Here is a 20,996-nt window from a genome sequence, read left to right as displayed (position 1 = left end):
GAATAGAGGAATGCAATGTATAATCTAGGATCTCAAGCAATAGCAATATCACTTAGACTTATATACTGCTTCACAGTGCTTTACAGCCTTCTCTAAGAGGTTTACATTTGCCTCCAACAATCTGGGTCCTCATTTTACCCACCTCGGAAAGATGGAAGGCTGAGTCAACCTTGAGCCTGGTGAGATTTTGAACTGCCAAATTGTAGGCAGCCAGCAGTCAGCAGAAGTAGCCTGCTGACAGCATCAATCAATCAATATTTGAAAATAGCATGAACATATTGTAGATGCTATAATTTCATCTCCGTTGTGTATTTTTACAGTGGTGGGGGAGGATTTTTTTTAATGCATTTATGCATTTTTTGATTGTGGTTACAGATCCAATTTTGCTCTCCCCGTGGACTCTTTTTTTTTTCCCCACCAGCATTTGAGTTCCAGGTGTGATATTATCATATTTTATCATAGACCACAGTTTCCACAATGTTCTCAGCCAGATGACCGAGCCTCATTACAATATTTTGGTCAAAGGTATAATAGATGCTAGTCATCTGAAAAATGCATTCTTGAAAGTTGTCAACAAATAACCATTTAGGTTTTAGGTTGTTGGATTTCAGAACTGCTTAATACACAGCTTTTGCTGCTGATTCCTCTGAAAGAGACAGGACATTATCATGAAAAGCTAAATGCTAGGCAGATAAATGTGCTAGCAGGAAAGAACCATTCAATCAATTCAGCCCAAGCAAACAAGGTTGATATTGGAGTAAGCAATGTATGGGCAAAATAATTGCGTTAACTATTCAGCTAACATGCCAGGCTAAGCATCTTTTTTAAAATAAGTATCTCCTTTTTTTGGATTGGGCAAATTCTGTGGCTGCGTTTTGCAACAATCAGCCCGTCTCCTGCATAGCAGAACTGTCACCTCACGCCTGCCATTGTTCAACACCAGTCTGCCATGAACCCTGGGGGGTAGGGGGGTGGCAGGGAGTTAGAAGGGAAAGGAAGGCTTGGGGGAAAGTGAAAATATGCCTCTCAAAGATGGCATCTCAGGGTCGTTTCCCTGTGAGAAGAATATAGCAGCAAGACAGCCTATACTCATCTTATTTGAAATTGATTGGACAACGGGAGGACCAGCAATGGGAGGTGCCTGGCCGTGGGGAGCTACACCTAGGGATTTGGCGTGTGAACTTCAGTTCTGGCTTTGCTTTATTGTAGTCCACTTGACCTTTAGTAAACTATACCTTTCTCAACAAATGGAGTCAAGGATCATTCTTGTTAAAGGTTCAAGTTAGGGCCAGGACTGACACTATGAACTTATACAGCTACTCTAATCATCAGGCTCCCGTTACTTGTCCCAGCTTCTGCTAACCCAGCATTTCGAAAGCACATAAAAATGCAAGTAGAAAAAATAGGGACCACCTTTGGTGGGAAGGTAACAGTGTTCCGTGCACCTTTGGCATTGAGTCATGCCGGCCACATGACCACGGAGACGTCTTCGGACAGCGCTGGTTCTTTGGCTTTGAAACGGAGATGAGCACTGCCCCCTAGAGTCGGCAACGACTAGCACGTATGTGCGAGGGGAACCTTTACCTTTACCTTTAATCATCAGGAAAGGGCCTGCTGAAGATACCGCACTGCCTTCTCCCATGTGATCCTCAAGCTGTAACATGCTCTCTCCCATGGCCCCATTATCCCAATCTTTAGGAAATTGGGGTTGCTTCAGTCATCCTCTTAATTTTCAGAGAAAAGCAGAGCAAAAAACATCATGATAAATAAATATCTCTTTGTCCCCGTCTAGATTTAAAAGCCATTTTTTTGTTCAAAGATAATTTGGAAGAGAAATGGTGAGATTGATTTTTCCAGGCTGTTGCTGTATGTGCTGGCTGGCACTATCGGGATACTGCAGAGTTAACTACAGTTTCTTAGAAATAAGTCAATGATATGCATCTGTATCCTTAGCAAAGATGCCTGAACAACCTCAGACAGTCAGGAGGAATGGAATATATGGAAAAGAAAGCAGAGCTTCAATTTTTAAAACATGACTTGATTTACAGCCTCTGATTCTGCTGCATCTAAATAAATCCTGCTTGGAAATAACCTCTGGTGGCTCAGACTGCTAAGACAGTCTGTTATTAACATAGCTGCTTGCAATTACTGCAGGTTCAAGTCCCACCAGGCCCAAGGTTGACTCAGCCTTCCATCCTTAAGGTAGGTAAAATGAGGAGCCAGATTGTTGGGGGCAATAAGTTGACTTTGTATATAATATACAAATGGATGAAGACTATTGCTTGACATAGTGTAAGCTGGCCTGAGTCTTCGGAGAAGGGCGGGATATAAATGCAAATTTTAAAAAAACCTTTTATTTTTCGTAGTAATACTTGTTCCCTGCAAAGCGATTAAGGTTATTTTGGGGGGGGGGGGTAGCATAAATATTTCTTTTTCATTTTTAGAAAATCAGGATAGCTTTCTGTAGATATGTTAGGTCAGACTTTGGAATTAATAATTTTCTTTTTAAAAAATTTAATGGTATTGAGCAATAATGAAGCTGTGATAAACAGCTGCAGCTTGAGCATTCCTTCCTGTGATGATGATACAACACTTAATGATAGTCATAGGCTACAATTAAGCAATCAGGAAACAATCAATAGCAGTATAAATCATAAGGATAGAAGCAACAAAGTATAGTAGTGCAGATTTAGTAACTAATTTGACAGTGTTGAGGGAATTATTTGTTTAGCAGAGTGATGGCCTTCGGAAGAAACTGTTCTTGTGTCTAGTTGTTCTGGTGTGCAGTGCTTTATAGTGTCGTTTTGAGGGTAGGAATTGAAACAGTTTATGTCCAGAATGTGAGGGGTCTGTAAATATTTTCACGGCCCTCTTCTTGACTCGTGCAGTATACAGGTCCTCAATGGAAGGCAGGTTGGTAGCAATTATTTTTTCTGCAGTTCTAATTATCCTCTGAAGTCTGTGTCTATCTTGTTGGGTTGCAGAACCAAACCTCAGTAATATAGGTGTTTGTGTGGAAGGCTATCATGGGAAATATCATTAAAAAAAAATAAAAGAGTTGGACTATGATCCAAAGAAGTCATGTACGTGTGCATGACAGAGCAACAGATGCATTTAAAAGTTTCACTGAAGTTTTGCCAAACCAATTTGCACTGATGGAACAAAGTGTTTTAGTATTCAGGGGTGTGATTAGCGTAATGGGAATTTCAAGGATACCTTATTTCTTTGCTGGAGACAATCTTTGCACATTAACAGCTGGAACTGGAGGTCGTGGCTTGTGTTCATGGAATGGAACTGAAATGATGTGCTCTTTTCTTTAAAATAATATTTAAATGGGATATTGGTCTAGCCTGCCCCAGCTGTGGGAAGAGACATCTCATGTGGCTGCTGGCCCAGCAAAAAGATTGACTTCCTGCATTTCTAAGCTGTGCTGTCAACACAGTTATTTAATATGGTGCTGAAAAAGCATTTAATCAGTGACATGTAATGAAATGTGAAAAGCAGAATGCAAGGAGCGATTAGCACTTGTTGAATTCTTGGTAATTTAGGAAGAACATGACACATCTTGGTATCTCATGATATTTGCTGTACGTTCAGAAATGCTATTTGATCTGGTTTTATTTTATGTTTTTACAGGGAAGACTATAAGAATTTCGAAGACAGGCTGACCTCTAAGCACACCATGACAGCTGATCAACGATATAGTAAATGTTTGGTTCATGGTTGTTGTTTCTTTTATTCTTTAATGTGCTTTTTGAAGACGAGAGAGAAAGAAAGAAATTGAATGACCATATATCCGCGATAGAGAGATTCAATGTCTTTTATAGCTGGGATTCTATGACTAAAAGATTTCTTTTCCTACGCCTTACTTTTTTCACAAATGTATTGTGAAATTGGTTTAATGATGCTGGCCAGTTCTGAAAAACCAAATGCTTGGACCACACATATTTTCCTATAGCACTAATTTCTCTCCTCTCCTCTCCTCTCCTCCTCTCCTCTTCTCTCCTCTCCTCTCCTCTTTTCCCTTCCCTTCATTTCTCTTTTCTCTCCTCTCTTTCATTCCCCTCCCCTCCCCTTCCCCTTTGCATTTTTGCAAATCACCCCAGAGAGATTGCTTCAGATAAGATTCATGTTATAATTCCTTCCAGTTGCCCAATTTCAGTCAAGGTCCTTTGCTTTCTCAAACTGGTGTGAATGAAGTTTCATTTGTTTTCATCAGAACATTAACTTCTTTGACATTCTCAGATGCAACAGAGTGACTGTTCTTGAACATGTCCTATAATATGCATCAGCAAAGCTAGATTGTCCTTCAGATGACACCAGGCATGACTTCCCAAAGTATCTGTATAATAATGCATTTAGTGACATTTACATTTTATACTTAGTTAGACATTAAAACTGCAATACATGAAGCAATAAAAATATATATATATTTAATACTAGCCTTGTTCCTATTCCTGTTCATAGTGATAGTAGATTCTAATACAGATAGTCCTTAACTTATGACTGGTCACTTAGCAACCATTCAAAATTACAATGGATCTTCCTGGGGATACATACGACTTGGTTTTGGAATTCTGACAACCGTCTTCCCCTTAGGCACATGATTTCATTTCGGGCATCAGCAACCAGCCTGCATTTATGGCCTTTTGCAGCATTTTTCAACATTTTTGCCAAAAAAACAAAACAAAACGGCATTTACTTCTGGGTTTTGGCAAAACATCCCATAGTGATCCATTGGTTTGTTTAATGGCTGCAGAAGTCACTTAATGACTACAACATTTGGTTAATGACTGCAACATTTGCTTAATAGTCACAAAAAGGGTTATAAAATCTGTTTGGTCATGTGGGTGACCTGTTTTATAACTATCAAAACTTACTATTATGATGGGCAGGCTCTATTATGATCATAGGCTGAAGACTTCCTATACTATAGAAAATAGAATTTTATCATCTATCTATCTATTTATCAATCCATCTATCTATCTATCTATCTATCTATCTATCTATCCATCTTTCTTTCTTTCTTTCTTTTTCTTTCTTTTTCTTTTTCTTTCTATCTATCTGTCTTTCTTTCTTTCTTTTTCTTTCTTTCTATCTATCTATCTTTCTTTTTCTTTCTTTTTCTTTCTTTCTATCTTTCTTTCTTTCTATCTATCTATCTATCTTTCTATCTATCTTTCTATCTATCATCTATCTATCTATCTAATTTGTTGGCCACCCATCTCACAGTTAAAGGTGACTCTTTTAACTTCTTACTCATTAACTATGTAAAAGTTTTAGTTTCAACAAATGGCCAATATTTAATTTTAAAACAGGCAATTGGGGATGAAATATATTAAGAACAGGAAAGACACCAAATCTTTATAAATAAAAATTAAGCTATTCAAGAAACAGGAGTTACTATTCTGTTGTAGGTGATCTGCACTAACACAGACACTTAAGCTGAAGTCCACTAGAGGGGTTATTCTGCTAAAAATTGCTTTAAGAATGTCTAGTTGTCATAAAACGTCACCATCCGTGTCAAAATTGTCTCCATATTTTCCTCAGACATTTCATATTCCTATCTTTCAACTTAAAAAACCTTTTTACATCACTCTCCGTTTTCTGGAGCAAAGCCATCTTCCCCCATGTTTTCTTCACGCATAAGGAATCTACTCTCTTTTTATTGCCGCATTCAGTGAGAAAGGATTATGCAATTTCCTGAGTGTTTTTAATGGGGACGGGGGGGGGGGGGGGGGAGGTTTATGGTGACAAGTGCACATTCTAGGCTCCAAACATCTCAGTAAAAGCATTCAACTTTAGGGGAGGTGTATTTTTTTTTCTTTAAGAAGTGGGGGCCACGTCTGCTTTAAGGAAGCATCCCAATTCCACATGATTATCCTCAAAATATTGTGCAAATCTTTCCCAGCCAGTTTGGACCTGTCTAAATTTTATATCTGCAAGTCTTACATTTGCCTCCCTCTTATCTATCCATTTCTACCAGCAAAGAAATACCTTCACAAGGGAAGATATTCCTGCAGAAAGCTGCTTCTTCACAGGGCAGAGATATAAATACGAAACCGTACAGGGATTGTGACTTGTTCATGTAAGCCCCTGTTGGTTTGGGAGTTTCCTTGGTTTTAGGATCTGGTTCTTTACAAGCCTTTCACTGGGCTTCCCCGGCTCCTATCACTATCTTTAAACCAAATGGAGTTTCTAGACGCTCCCCCCCCCCACAGCCCCAATTTTAGGCCTTTGAATAAAGGGGGATAGAGTTCTTTTGTCTGTTCCCTGGGAAACTCCATTTAGTAACAGAAATAGGTTGTGGTTTTGAACAGAAAACAAGTTCAGTTCAGATCTTCCTCTAACTTGTTGACAGAAGTCAAACAATTAAAATAATCAAGTCTTACATCAAATCCCACTTTTTTTCTTTCAACTGAGCTGAGAATTACCACCTGACAAAGCCCCTTTTGAACTTTTAGAAGCTTCCCACTACCTTGGCTTTTGTGAGAGTTCTTGTGGGGGAGAAGGGATTTCTATTCAAGAAGAACAGCAAGGAAGACAACATGGCTCTATTCCAGCAGCATTGTCTTGACTGGCAATTTGGGTGAACCCGCACTAAGGCCTTCTACCTCCCCAGCAATTCTCTTCAACTCCTCTGCTGGTTTTTTGTTTTGTTTTTTCCTGGCTCTTCTGCCCTGTTCCTTTGACTTACCATTTATTTCTCCTTAATCCAAATTGCTTTTCTCACCTCCATTTCCTCTTGCTGCAGTATGTTGATCTTCTCCTGTCACTATCCTGCTCTCAGCCTGGTCATGCCTCCTTCCCTCCATCTCTCCTGTGGCTTTCACCTGCCTCTCACTGCCCTTCCCCATTCTCTTGCTGCCTTTTCAGTCACTGGTGTCTCTGAGACCCATGTTTATCTTTTTATTTATTTATTTATTTATTTATTTTTGTCACAACATTATATACAAGCACATATAATGAAAGAAAACAATAGGACAGGAACAGTAGGCACTTTTGTGCACTTATGCACGCCCCTTATAGTCCTCTTAGGATTGGGGTGAGGTCAATGGTAGACAGTTTTTGGTTAAAGCTTTTGGGAGTTTGAGAAGAGACCACAGAGTCAGGTAGTGTGTTCCAATCTCTCTCTCTGCTCAATCTATCATCAAGCTTTTTTTCCTTTTTTTTTAATTCAACCCTCCACCCTCTGAGTCTTCTCTTCTGACATATTCTGGCTCTTGGTTTCTACACTGTGGCTCTTTTTGCCACTGGATTCTGAATCCTTGCCATCATCTCTTGCTGTTCTATCCTATCTGCCTTGTCTCATCCTTAAATTACCCTCTCACCAGAGATGGGCTTCACATAACTGTAGCTACCGGTTCGTCCAGCACTGGAAATGTGTGCGCGCACCATCCACGCATGCATATGGCATCACAAAACATGGCAATTTACTCTCATGTGCCATCCGCACATGAGTGCAATGTTAAAAACACAGCACTATAGGATTGCGTCTGGGCGAGCGGGCGGGCAGGTAGCTACTACCGGTTCGCCTGAACTGGTGCAAACCTGCTGAATCCCACTTCTACCTCTCACCCTCTGATCAATCTCCTTGCTCATTTCCAGGTTCATCTCCTCACTCACAGGTAGTCCTTGACTTATAACTGTTCATTTTAATGACCATTCAAAGTTACAACAGCACTGAAAAACAGGCGACTTATGACTGTTTTTTGCACTTGCAACCATTGCCGCGTCCTCATTGTCAAAATGGGATCAAAATTCAGACGCTTGGCAACTGACTCATCTTCATGACAGTTGCAGTGTCCTGGGTTCATGGGACCACTTTTGGTGAACTTCGGATGAGCGAAGTCAAGGGGAAAGCCAGATTCACTTAATCATCGTATTGCTAACTTAACAACTGCAGTGATTCATTTAACAACTGTGGGAAAAAAGATTGTGAAATGGGGCAAAATTCTCATTAACCCCTATCTCACTTAGCAACAAAAATTTGGGGCTCAGTTGTGGTTCATAAGGAGGACTTCCTGTAGTTTTCCAACTGGACTTTCCTCCACTCCTCCACTTGGTCTTTCTCTCTTCTCTTTGTCACTTTGCTCACCTCTTGGGTTTCTCTTGCTTCCATCTCTTTTTACTGGTTGAAGGGCTGGGTCTCTCTTTTTCTACTTGACCTTTCTCCTGACCACATTGTTCCCATCAACTGCCTTTCGATTTCCTTGAATCTACCAAACCCTTCCCTCTCACCTCTAAGGTTTCGGGACTCTCCCTTTCGGTTATCTCTTTCTCTCTTGCATCAGATCAGCAATCCCTCCCCTGCCATTGTTTTTCTTGGCATTGCACCTTGACAGTTTCTCCTTGGAAGAAAAAAAGCCCTCCCTTTCTGAAGCTACATCCTCACTCTATTACTCATTTTCTTGTTTTTGTTTCTCCTGCAGAAAACCTCTCTTCCAAATCTATTCCTGCCAAATTGTCTGCAATGCCATGATTATTATGGATGGTTGCACAGTCAGCCAGATGTTTAGACTGTATTTGGCATTTTTATCCACCTATTGAGTCCTTCCCAAGGACCTGGGATGGGCTGCTGCTGCCGCTGCTGCTTCTTCTTCTTCTTCTTCTTCTTCTTCTTCTTCTTCTTCTTCTTCTTCTTCTTCTTCTTCTTCTTCTTCTTCTTCTTCTTCTTCTTCTTCTTCTTCTTCTTCTTCTTCTTCTTCTTCTTCTTCTTCTTCTCCTTCTCCTTCTCCTTCCTATTATATTATTATTATTATTATTATTATTATTATTATATTATTATTATTATTTTCATTAAACATGAAACTCAGTCAACTGAACATTTAAAAATGTGTCACAAATAGCATTGACTGGTGCTAATGGTTGATATGGGTTGCTGCCAGCATCCTAGGTATCAACCAAATACCTTCTTAAAATATACAATGTTCCAAGTAGCACAGTTTTTTGCAGTTCTGCTGCTGTTATTGCAGGAAGCTTCAATTTTTGATGTATTTTGTAAAATTCTTGGACATGGTTCCAAGTGCCCCAATGACAATGGGTATCACGGTTACGTGTTTCTTCCATACCCGTGTTGTTGTTGTTGTTATTTAAAATTTATTAAAACTACTCACACCTATAGATGCTGGGTGGCTTATACATACAAAACAATAAAAGCAGTCAAAAACATAAAACCCAAAGGCAGCCCAGACTAAAGTAGTGAAACGATAAATCAAACTAAATTAGGGCCTCACAAACTCATGAAGTCCAGGCCTGGAACCAAGGCCAGATTTCCAGAATCCTAGATGAGAGAGTCAGCCTATTGCCCCCAACAATCTGGCTCCTCATTTTACCGACCTGGGAAGGATGGAAGGCCAAGTCAACCTTGAGCCGGTGAGACTCGCACTGCTGAACTACTGGCAGTCGGCAGTCAGCAGAATTAGCCTGCAATACAGCTTTCCAACCACTATGCCACCACAAAAACCGGTTGGAGATAGGCGATTTCTCAAGTATCCAGGCCCTATATTATAATGGGCTTTGTATTAATGACTAGCCCCTTGAACTGCACTGAAAATTGACTGTCAACTAATCCAACTGATGAAGCCGTGGTAACACCTTGCCATACCAGGAGGCACCCATTACTATTGTGCCACTGCATTTATACCAGCAGTAGCTTCTGGATGATTTTCAAAGATAGCCCCATGTAGAATGCATTGCAATAATCCAATTATGATCTGACCTGAACATGAGTAACTGTCTTTGGCCTTTTGATTAAGGAAAGAACGCAACTGGCATATAAGATAAACTGGTGCAAAGCTGCCACCTGCTCTTTGAGTCGCTGCAAATCCAGATGGACCCCAAAGTTGTATCCCAGTCTAGAATGGGGAAGTGCTAATCCATCAAGACCAATAATGGGAACATCCCTGACCTTGGAGGCAGGTGGCAAACAGCCACAGCCATTCAGCCTTGGCAAAATGAAGCCAAAATCAGTTTTTCCCCGTTCAGAACCAAACCATCTCCAGACATTGTGGCAGTATTTTGACAGCTTTACCAGCACAGCCTGGTGATGTGACAGAAAGCTGGATATCATCAGTGTGCGTTAATATTCAGCCCAAATACTTTTAAAAGATTGTTCAAATGGACATGGAATGTTAATCTTCTGGAGCACCTACATTCCATAAGATTAATATTCCCATGCAGGGGTGGGTTTTACTTACCTTTACTACCAGTTCGCAATGGGATCATGCACACACCGAGCTTTTGCGCATATGCAGATCGCCTATGACGACATCTGGGTCGGTGGGTGGAGCCTCCAGACGGTTTTACTACCGGTTCTATAGAACCGGTCCGAACCGGGGGCAACCCACCACTGTCCCCGTGTCTATCACCACTATTCCTATAAGAAGCAAAATAAGGTTTTTCAAGAAAGAGAGGCAAAACCAAGATCCTAATAACCAATGAGCCCATCATCAATACCTGGAAAGTTATTTTAGAACATACAATAAGTATTTTCTGCAGCTGCAGAAACTCGGACCAGAAATAATGTCCTACTTTCTACGGTCATAGAAAATATCTAAGTTGCACAAGTATATTTCTCAAATCTTTTCCTCCAAGAAGCCCTCTGGATTATAAAATATGGCCCGCCTTTTTACTTAGATGTTGCCCTTGGTAATTATTGCTGCAATCGCATATCTTCCCAGAGATGCCTTTACATGTTGTTCTCCCCAGGGTGTCAGATAGATAGGATTTCACATCCTCTTTACTTTTTTGGAAAATAGCAGGGGAAATTATAAGCAAAGGGGAAAAAATCTGTAGTACTACCTGCTGATCCAAGTACTTTTGACATACATAATAAGCAGTTCCCCTCCTTTTGGTAATTAAGCCAAAATCTTAAACTACTGAAACAACTCTAATGGGAACTGATGTCAGCTTGGAAGTCTTTTAGCCGTCTATTTCTCTTCTGCCATCACTTTGGCTTATACCTCCTTGCTACTTTTTCCAGGAATTGTCTCGCTGATTTTCCAACAACAACAACAAAAATCTTCTCCTCCATGTTTTCCCACTATGTCTTAAATATGCATCTTTCCTCAGGAAGACTTCCTCTGGATAATCATCTGGGTTGATAATAACGTATTTTCCATGCCACAGAAATTAAGACCAGAAATAATGACCATGAAGTACAGCAACTGAGATTTCATTTAAACATAAGGTAAAACTTCCTGATCTGGGCCACCCTGGAATAATTTTTCTTTAAGAATGGTGGATTCTCCGTCTCTGAAGGTTTTGAAGAAAAGGCTCTTTCGCAATTTAAGGCTGATAATTAAATATATATTTTCCTGCCCGTTATAGAGAGTTAGACTAGCTATCTTTGTCTTTCTTCCAATTCCACAATTCTATGATGCGTCTATGAATAAGTTCCATTTGTGAGAGGCGTGCGATGGGGAAGAGGACGAAGAAATAAAATAATCTCACCAACAGAATCATAAAAATTGGGAGTGGAGGGAAAGCAGGTTTTTATTTATATAACAGATTTGAGCTGGGGCTGAGAATGTAGTTTAGTTCTGTGTCAGAAATATATGTTGTGGTTTGGGATGCTGCATTCTGATTCATGCCTAATTTCCATAATTTAAACCTTGCGAAATGGAGAAGTGGGAATCAGTAAACAACCTCAGTCTTATGCCTTAAAGCCACTGGGAGCTTCCAGAGGCTGAACAAAACCCTTTTGTCTATGCAATTTGCTTGAAAGGCAGAGGAGGATGTGGGAAGCACCTGACCAACCACATTACATGGCTGCTAAGCTGCTGCCTTATGTTGAATGACACCCTTTAATTCACCTCTGCCCAGTCCAGTACAACCATCACAGTATCGCAGTAAACCTGTTTCAATATCTATCGGTAGAAAGGCGCAAAAGATCAGATCTCTATTCTGATTGCTACCCATCTTATTTTTGAGTCCGCTGCTGATATTTTCCTGAATGCCCACTGGGCTCTTTGTTAACAATCCTCAGAAAATAAAAGTGGAAAAGGAAAAAAGTTCTAAAGATGTTTTTTTCAAGAGGCAACTGGAGAACTGAAGAAGCTTCTTGGATAAGAAGTGAAACCTCTTCAAGGAAAAACAAAGAAGTCCAGTCGCCTCTTGAAAAAGCTCCTTTGGGACAACCACAGCCTAGTTGACAGAAAATCTCCATAGAGGAAAGGAAGGGAAAAACACAGCTTGAGAGTTGCACAGTGGTCGTGCCTAGGGCACGAATATTTGGCTAATATTTTGCACGTATGTGCTTTTGCTTTGCTTACTTTTGACTCCTGTTGGAGTCAACATTGCACTTTCTGAAACCACCAGCAGGTAAAAAAGAGAATGTACACAAGCACTCATCCGCATGTAACCAAAGCGCCTTGTGGCATCTTCTTCCTTGGGCCTTGGCGTTTCCTTCTTCCTGTTGCATGGCGCATCAGCAGTGAAGACAACTGCAACCTTAAAGGACCTAGTTCTTCCCACCTATTTTTCCTCCAATAAGACAATATTCATTTTTATTGTTTCCATTGCACTAGTCAATGTAATTGCATTTAAAAGCCTGATTTTACTTTGGGGAATGAACCACCCAGTTTCTGACTATTTTGTTTTGGTGGTTTGATTTTTCACTCAAACTCCATAAAAAAAAATAATAGCATGAGAGTGAAGATTCATTCTCCGAGCCTGTGGCTTGGTTTCTGAACGTTTCATTACCAGGCTAGGTAACATCTTCAGTGTAGTTTAGGTGTTCTGGGATTCAAACAATTTAACAACCAGTTTGCCCAGGGTCAAGTTGATCGTCGTAGGAGGAGTGGCCCATCTCCGTCCCCCAGCTCCACTGCCTATGCAGGAGGGGCCTCCCACAATGGCCAATCCGACCCTGGGCAAACCGTTAAATTACCACTACCACCCACTATCAAAGTGGATCCTGGGCGCTGTGCTGCAATGGAGAAAAAGCAATGGAGCAGCCAGCACAAGGGAAGGAGGCGGAGCAGGGAGAAGAAAATAGGAAAGCGGCCTTCTCCTTCCCTCACACCAGCTGCTCCGTTGCCCATTTCTCCATTGCACCGCAGTGCCCAGGGTCCACTGATAGCAGGAGGGAGGTAATTTAACAACCGGTTCGCCAAAACCGGTGTAAACCGGGTGGATCCCACCACTGCCCTGAACTCTGTTGAAGATATTACCTATCCGGGTAACAAAATGTTTGGAAACCAACCCACAAGCTTGAGAATGAACCTTCACCCTCATCCTACACCCAAGCTACAGGGATTTGCCACTATTACAAAATAATAACAGATTTCCATCCTGATTATATAAGGGCAGGCTAATCCTTCAGAAGGGGAAAAAACAAAAACAAATCACAATTTATTTCATTATACTAAGCTGTATCATAGGCCTATGGGTTCAATGATCTGAACAATATTTGATCTGGGTGCTGTTTACAGGCACAGTTACAATTTTGGCTTGAAAGAATGAAAAGGAAGAGAATGGTTTTGTTGTAGCTATCAATGAAACAGAAACTGTGGGTTAAGGTTTTTCACATTAATAACAGCATTTAAAGCCCTGTAGGTATAGTTTGCAGAGAGAAGGAAGCTTTTGTTCTGTCAACTGACCAGGCTTAGAGCAGCATTTCCATGGACTGATAGTGATTAAGATATTGTACAGGGGATGATGCATTTTCAGAAATAAGTCTGGCTTCCCAGCTGGTTACCATCTGCTGTGTGACTGAAGTGAAAGAATCCACAACGTGAAATTTGCTCGTATGGGTTTTTATGGGGAGCTGACATCATTGGAACTACACATTAAACTTCTGAGAGGTGAGCAGAACCAAAACAAAAAAAAAGTGAATATATATTTAGAATATGTTTGAGGATATTTATGCAAGCCTCTTTCTCTGCATCCACACACTTATTATCCAGCTTCAGAGAGATTTCAAGGGTACAAGCCACATTCCAGAGTTACTGGATGGGCCTTTTGCTAGGACGAAATTTGATCAGAGTTTGTATAGTTGAAATGAGGACATGTTTGAAAAGTAAAAATGTATTTCTCTAGACAACATATTTCGTCAAAAATCACAAGTTAACGGAGTTCCTTGTGTCTATTTGGGAAGATAAATTGGTAGGAGGAAGGGAGGATGTTTGTAATTAATTCCAAGGACAGTGGAAACCAGAGCTGCTTGCTAGATTGACAGTTTTAAATTATATGTCTATCTTATTCTCTCAGGCATACAGAGAGAGAGGGGGAGGGAGGGAGTGAGGGGGAGAGAAAGAGACACACACACACACACACAAGCCAGGCACCTGAACAATAAAGAGCATTAAACAAAAGGAACTAAAAGAAGAAACAATAGAGCACAAATGAATCCTCTAGTCTTTTTTTTCCCCCAGAAAGAAAGAGTGCCTTTTAGCAAACCAGCTCAGACAAATTAGGCAAGCGGATGATTTTAAAACATGCTAACAATATAGAGATTGTGTCTGCAGGGGAAGTTATGATGAAGATAAGTTGCCAGAGGCATCCCACACATGGTTCTTTTTGCTTCCAGAAGAGAGGAAAAAATCAACACTAGCCCAATCACATTTTATAAAGAGCTGGAATAATGCTGCATGATTATTTTGTGATCCATTCCCTCCCGTTTCCCCACCCCCTCGAGAAAAAGGCTTGTGTTGAAACTTGTGGGTGTAACAACATTAAACATTACTGGTAATTCTTGGTTTTATAATGAAAACGGACAAAGAAAACACAATGTAAGGTGAACTGTTTGAAAATATATGCATGCAGCATTGCCTAACTAAAATTAAACTTTTTTAAAATGCAAAATTAAACTATTATAGATACGTGTTGATTCCCAGTAACAGTCAATGGGAGATTCTCAACTTTGGACTGTAAATTTCATCTGGGATTGAGTAAAATATTGTATCTTTCCAAGGTAAATTGGGCTGTTTTCTGAATCGGTGAACCAAGACATGAATCAAACCTATATGGTATTTAATACAATAAAATAGTTGATATATGACAGACAGAGAGCTAGAGTAGGTATCAGCCATATAAGGAAAGGCATTTGAAGGAAGATATGCGAGTCTTAAGCCAAAGTATTTGGTACTGAACATTTTTTTTTTTTTACATTTATATCCCGCCCTTCTCCGAAGACTCAGGGCGGCTTACATTGTGTAAGGCAATAGTCTCATTCTATTTGTATATTTATATACAAAGTCAACTTATTGCCCCCCCAACAATCTGGGTCCTCATTTTACCTACCTTATAAAGGATGGAAGGCTGAGTCAACCTTGGGCCTGGAGGGACTAGAACCTGCAGTAATTGCAGGCAGCTGTGTTTAATAACAGGCTATCTTACAGCCTGGGCCACACCGCTTATTTATTTATTTTATTTATTTGCTGGCATGCCAATTCAGTCACAAAATTTATTTATTTCTTATAACCCAAAGATGATGAGGAAAACAGCGCTCAAGTGTTAAGCGCAGGAAATCAGGAAGCCAGGTGGTTCAAATGAATCCAGATTTATTGCATGGTAACACTCTCTACAAGAATCTGAGCTACTAATGGTCAATAGAATTCAAGGTGGGCTGGACTAAGATCTCTTGTGGGCGTGAAAGGACTCAAGACTGACGACATGCTTGACCCCTCCCTTTGACTCAACCTGGCCATCTCTTACATCAAGGTTGGTTAATAGGAAGAAATCATTCAGTCTGAACAGCTATACACAAAGGCCAGCTAGTCTACGCCCATACCATTCCTATTCGTGTTATGTTTATTGAACTCATTCTGGAAAAATTCCCCAATATATAAAATTGTACAGTGAAATATTTACATACAGATATTTCACAGATGTTACTCACTGACCACCTCATCACTTCTGTTATCAACTGTGTTCACAAAGGCTATCACCATGGGTTGAGTCTGCTTTGCAAAGCCCACACAACTGAAGAATGTGCACAAAATGAATTGATTTTGTGAACAAAACACACACACACACACAAACAAATAAGCAATTCAGACGCATACCGTTACATAAACACAGACAAAATTTGGAGATTACTGGCATATTTATTTCTTGGTGAAATGAAATAGTTCATCTGGGAACATAATTTCTAACGTGCATTAGCAGCATTTAAGCCAAATATTTAATACATCCAGAGCCTACTCATTTTACTCATACTTTTTTTGTTTTTTACATGATGCCTCTCATCTTGAATCTATTAGCAGCTGTTAGCAGTTTAATATCCAACTTCAGCAGCTAAAGAGTTTGGGAGAGTTTTCAAGAAAAACATACAGAAATCTAGGGAAAAAAATAACCACCAATTTTATCTAAATTTTAGCTAATTCATCAGGATTTAGGATGAGAAGAGAGTTCAGAGATTGCTCACCAAATGGGTGCATTTAGAGTCAAGGGATATTGCAGAAATTCTGTATTTGGTTTTCATCAGAAGGCTTCTTCCTGGCTTTCTATTTTTCTGTAAAACCATGGTGGTAGTTTTTCATTTGACCGATGACTGTGAGATAGGTTGCGTGAAGAAGAACTGCCTTGATTATCTAGGGCCTGTCTGAGTTTTCCTTTGTTCAGAGTCTAGGGTGTTCATGTTGAGAATTCAACACTTCACCTAGAATCTCTTCCTAGGAATGTTTATTGAGTCAAGAGTTTTATCTATCACATTGTTCTATCTCTTGTTTAGGGTAGATCAGGCTTTCCCTTTCATGAAGAACAGCACTCATGTAAACATGAAGGCACAGGAATACTCTCTTGATAATGTGCTGTGACCTTGGCTGTGGTCTTCAGCAAATAGTAGGTAAAGGTTTAACCCTGTCTCCACCAAAATATGTTTCTAATGTTTATCTTGCCTGCTTCTCCAGTCAGTTCTAGAATAAAGGATAGAGTTGCCATATGATTTGTTTATTTATTTTATTTATTTCCTGCTTCTTTCTTTCTTTCTTTCTTTCTTTCTTTTCTTTCTTTTTCTTTCCTTCCTTCCTTCCTTTCTTTCTTTCCTTCCTTTCCTTCTTTCTCCTCCGCCCCCCTCTTTCTTTCTTGTATTAAATTTTTATACTGCCCATCTCGCCTATAAGGTGATTCTGGGTGTCTTTATAAACAAGTCAAGGTGGAAAAGACACACACTATCCCTTCCTCCTCTTGTTTTTCCCACAACAACAACACTGTGAGGTGAGTTGGGCAGAGAGAGGTTGACTGACCCAAAGTCACCCGGCTGGCTTTCATGCCTGAGGCAGGATTAGAACTCGCAGTCTGCTGGCTTCTAGCCTGGGGCCTTAACCACTAGACCAAACTGGCTCTCTTGGGTGTTATATATTCAGCGTAATTCCCCCTGCTCCAGTTTGCTACTCTGAATTGCCTGCATTGGCTAGAAGCATGAAGATTGCAGGCATCATAATTCCTGATCCCCACAAAGTTTGAGGGACTAGACACCAGAGCTTATTTTAATGCAGAAGTTTTCTGCATGCCTCATCTCTTTTCCTCTACACTTGTGGGAATCCTCCCCAGCAGGGTCTTATATCAACCATCAGTATATCTGACTATGAGAGACTCAATCGTATTAAACAGGGGGAGTGTTGAAATTGAACTTTTATTGTCTCGGAGTTTATAGAGCTTCTCGCTTTTAGCGGGATACATTCATCTTCAGGGCAGTTTTATATGTATCTTAAAGGAATTATGAAGCCAAGAAGAAACGGGAAGATTGCAACTTGTCACATTATACAACATAGCTCATTTATTTCCCTTTGCTATCTGATGCTCAGTTTTTCAGAGCACAATATATTTTACTCCTGTTTCCAGAACTCAGAGGGCAATTTCAGAACAAAACTCTTATCACTTTTGCTCCTTTTTTGGAAACAAGGCCTATCAAGGATCGTGATCTGTGTTCATCAAAGAACGAGGCCTTGAAGAGTATGCTATCAACTGTAGAATGCTGATGACATCATATAACGGTCAGATAAGTCAATGGTTCTCATTCTCAACCTCTGATCAGCAGCTCCCTGGGGGGCGGGGAGGGGGGGACCCACAATGTCATCACAGGGGGTCTGAAAAGACTTGAAGATATGTTATGATTTAAATCTTGAGTTACATCTTGGGGATCCATGGCCACAAAAGGTATCATATTTTTCAGACTATTAGACACTCCGGACTATAAGATTCACCTAGCTTTTCGGGAGGAAAACAAAGGGGAGAAAACTGCCTCTGCCTCCCAGCATCCATCCAGTATTCATCTGGCCTGCGTACTGCCGGCCTTTCGCCGCCATGGTGGCCCATTCGCCATCAGTGCTGCCCCCCATTTGCCATCAGCGCTGTCACCCATTCTCTGAAGCCCGTTCACCGCTGTTCATTCACCACAGCCCATTTGCCACGGCCCATTTGCCGCAGCTTGTTCGCCGGTACCTGTTCATCGCCAGTGCCCATTTGCTGCCACCTGTTTGCCGTGGCCCATTCGCCGCCACCGCCACCCGTTAGGCATGACCCGTTTGTTGCTGCCCATTCGCCACCTCTGCGGCCCATTCACCACCATCATGGTGGCCCATTCTAGAACAGCTGATCGGCGCCGCACCAACCCCCCTCCCCCACCACAATATTCAGAGTATAAGATCCAAAGACCCCCTTTTTTGGGGGAGGGGGAAGTGTGTCTTATACTCTGAAAAATACAGTATGTATCAAAATGGGTCCTGGTGAAGAAAAGGTTGAGAATGACTGAATAAAAGTCATACCTTGACAATGCAGAGTTAGAATTACTATGGCTACCAACAGTAATGGAAACTGTTCTTCGTTGCTTAACAAGAACAAATATACTTCTTGGTTGCACCCCCTCCATTACAACCCCGATGGCCTGATCCTGCACATGGTTCTACATGGCACAGAGAGCCAATCTGAGTATCGTAATCTCCAACTACACATTTTCAGCTCCGACAAACAAAGATGTATATAAAGCAATTTGTTGAGAAATCAATGGCCATGAAGCAGGGATAAGTAATTTGTGATGTCAAGATGCTCTTAAATCCAAATCCAAGCATGCTTATCATTGGCCAGTATTGCTAAGAATGCTGGGAGTTCTAGTTCAATCCTATCTGGAGTGCCTTAGATTGCCTACTGCAACGCAGGCAATCTGTGCTCGACTCGCATACGGCCCTTTGCCTAATTTTTCAAGGCTCTTTGCCAGTACTCTCCGCAACTTGTGGGAATAACCTGATTCGTTTGTAACCTGCTCCTCAGAAGACAATAAAAAAGGAGGCCTGGTGAAAGATTGCTCATCTTTCAATTCAAAAGATTCCAAATAAGAAGGATTACTGCTGAACACCGCGACTGATGCTTTACCAAGCTGCCACTAGTTAGAGTTGAAAATGCTGAGCTAGATAGATGCAAGATTGATTCAGGCTTCTGAAAGCAGAGATCGCGTCTGCCCTATTTGGTAGTCCAGACTTGAACGCCAAAGTCATGAATATTAAAACTACTTATATTATAGGGTTGCAGTAACAGAATCTTGCAAGCCTGAATGGGTCTCCCCTCCTCCCTGCCTTTATCCCCAAAGAGATCAAGAGTCAAGTCTGATGTGCTTTCTCAAATTACATTCCTGCTCTGGATTTCAATTTCTCTTATCACACCATTGCTTTGGCTGCATCTCTTCCTCCTGTCCTTCAAGGTAATTCTCATTCCATCCCGGATAGAATGGGATGAGATGAGTTTGTTTCTTGCATTTATTCATTGTATGAGTGGTTCTTGATTTGCATATGAAGTAAAACAAACATTCACAGTGCATCTGATTAAAAGCATCTGAAATCAATACATCATAAAGTAGCCAACCAAATAATCAACAGCTTCTTCAATCTTTGTGAAAGAATGTCGTTTTTAGCATTTGTCTTTTCCAAAATGGGATCATGGAAGGGGCCAGATTTAACTGGAATGCTGTTTTTATTTATTTATTTATTTATTTACATTTATATCCCGCCCTTCTCCGAAGACTCAGGGCGGCTTACAGTGTATAAGGCAATAGTCTCATTCTATTTGTATATTTACAAAGTCAACTTATTGCCCCCCCAACAATCTGGGTCCTCATTTTACCTACCTTATAAAGGATGGAAGGCTGAGTCAACCTTGGGCCGGGCTTGAACCTGCAGTAATTGCAGGCTATTGTGTTCTAATAACAGGCTCCTTACAGCCTGAGCTATTCCGGCCCAAAGAGCCAAACAAAATTAATACTGAATAGCAGTGCCTTCTAATTTTTACTTACCGGGAAAGAGGGCCCTTTCGCCAAGAGATGACCTTGGGAACTTTTTCCAATTTGGGCTGATTCCAGCTGAAATTTCCAGGCTGGGCTGATTTCCCGCTGAAATTAGCAATCCTGGAGAACTGCAGCTAAAGATTTCCACTCGTTACATTCGGTTGAGAAGAGGAACTGTGTCCATTGGCTCTGTGTCCATTTCATACAATCAGGGATCTGTGTGCATATGTGCCTCTACACGAAGGCTCCTACTATAGGACTGGCATTCTCTGCTTTTTGGTTGGTGGGGTCATAGGGCTACCATGTGTAGTCCTTTAAAGGCAAGTTCTGGCACAGATGGCAAGTTGCAATCAGGAATGGAGCCAATGGAGATAATGCCAAAGTGCTTTTCTCTACTGAAGGTAAAATACTTTCCTCCATCTTTTTACTACCCAACAGGATGCAAAGTTGGCAGTTGAGTTCCCTCCACCCCCAACCTTGTAATTCTTTCTTCAGTGACTTCCAAAAATACTGACGTCAAAATGAGTGTGGTTTTCAAAGCAATGCTATGCAGGGATCATGTAGCAACATCAGTTGTCAAGCATCCAAATGCAAATCACATGACCATTGGGATGCTACAGTGGTCATAAGTGTGAAAAACGGTCATAACAGGGATGAAATCCAACAGGTTCTGACAGGTTCTGGAGAACTGGTAGTGGAAATTTTGAGCTGTTTGGAGAACCGGTAAAGGAAATTTTGAGTAGTTTGGAGAACCGGCAAATACCACCTCTGGCTG

This window comes from Ahaetulla prasina, chromosome 1, assembly GCF_028640845.1.
Source record: "Ahaetulla prasina isolate Xishuangbanna chromosome 1, ASM2864084v1, whole genome shotgun sequence".
NCBI lineage: Eukaryota > Metazoa > Chordata > Lepidosauria > Squamata > Colubridae > Ahaetulla > Ahaetulla prasina.
The sequence above is the reverse complement of the archived record's forward strand: the minus strand, read 5'-3'. Positions refer to the sequence as shown.